The following is a 1737-nucleotide window of genomic DNA, read 5'->3' as shown; positions in this document are numbered from 1 at the left end:
AATCAGTCAGACACTCAGCAACAAACGAAACAAGTGATTCCAGTGACATAAGTGGCACTTTAAGTGAATCATCAACAATCAAGCAATTATAAGAAAATTTAGTGGACAGTGGCTATAAACACTTGCAAAACGTATACACAGAGACACAGTGATAACAAAAACATTATAAAAGATTGCCAACTCAGCAGTCAAACCCCCAACTGAAGGTTACCCCGACCGGAGCCGATAGCAGCGAAGCCTACCCGAGTGTGGCCTGAGATCACTACCAGCTAACACTACATCACCGGAGTTTAGGAAGGTGTTCAAAGTGGTTCCAGACAAGCAAACAATCTCTTGCTAAAACAATCAAGACTCATCTGTGTGTAACAGAGGAAAGCCCCACGTCAGCCCCCAGGCTGATCGCACCAAGACAGAGGACAGAGAGCTCAGGTTCTCAACTGGCTCATCCGTGTTAATATTGTTATTATTATCGACTCTGTATCTGTGTTTTTATGGCTTAATAAATTGTTTTAATTCAATTCAGGTCAGCGGATTCTCCACTCAGGTGGATCACAAATAATCATTATTTTATAAACTATGCAAACAGAAGTCTTCACATGTAGTCAATATATCATATAAAATTCTTGCACTAATGCGCAAAGGTAAAATTAAATAAACACATTTAGAAAGTACGTCCTCTACTTACAAAAGGTAGATATATATTCTCTACTTTTACATACTTTTAGTACTTTTTAATACTTTTTAATAACTTTAATATTTTTCTCTTCATGTTCATAACATATAATCAATATTTTTGCATTACTTCGTGAGTGGGCAACGTAGTGAGTTTTATACAGTGAGTGAAGTGATAAATATTCCTATATATGGACCCTCTTCCCAAATTTTTGGGTATCAAACAGGAAATTATTGACTCTGATAGTTCGCCATCTAATAATTCACAGGAACTAGTGGTAACTGATAGTGAGGAAGAATTACTACAAATTAGCCAAATAGAGTTAACACCTACCGACTCTTTAGCTAGCTGTGAAAATTTCATAGATTCTCAGTTTGAGGATTTACACAGTAGACAATTAAGGTCAGGTAACATTTAGCCATTACCTTCACCTGTTACTAACGCTAGTGCTTTAACTAACACAACAAAAATGGTAAAAGGTGGTTGTACTAACCCACAGACTGCATCGGTCCGTCAAACGGTAAAGGTACTTCCAAATAACATTAAGGCACAAGAGTTTACTGCCGAAGATCCAGATTATAATAGTTGAACATTTTTGCGTAAATGCGAATTTGTAATGAGAAATAATAATGTCATAAATAACGTAGATAAAATCTCATACGTCCGAAGACTTAAAAAATGTGTAGTCCGGCAGCTAAAGGTATCTACGCTTCAGTCATTGATGAAGAAACGGATGATTACACTGGTCAACAGCCAAAATGGTTCACATATGAGATCATGCTCACACAACTAATTTCATATTGCTGAATTCGAATCTGATATTTGTTTTGTTCTATCAGACCAGGTTTTATAAAAAAATCAATAGGTACAAATATTTAATATTCCATCACATGTCGTGCAAAAGATGAGATTATCTCATGTGTTACGAACCACGCCACCAATTGTCATGATCTACCTACCCAGCACTACGAACCACGCCATCTATTGTCCTGATCTACTGACCCAGCACCACGAGCAACGCCATCTAGGAGCGAAACCCGAGTATGACTACTCTTAGTTACCAT

Source organism: Homarus americanus, unplaced genomic scaffold (genome assembly GCF_018991925.1).
Source record: "Homarus americanus isolate GMGI-L3 unplaced genomic scaffold, GMGI_Hamer_2.0 scaffold25013, whole genome shotgun sequence".
Taxonomy (NCBI): domain Eukaryota; kingdom Metazoa; phylum Arthropoda; class Malacostraca; order Decapoda; family Nephropidae; genus Homarus; species Homarus americanus.
Note: the sequence above shows the minus strand (reverse complement) of the source record.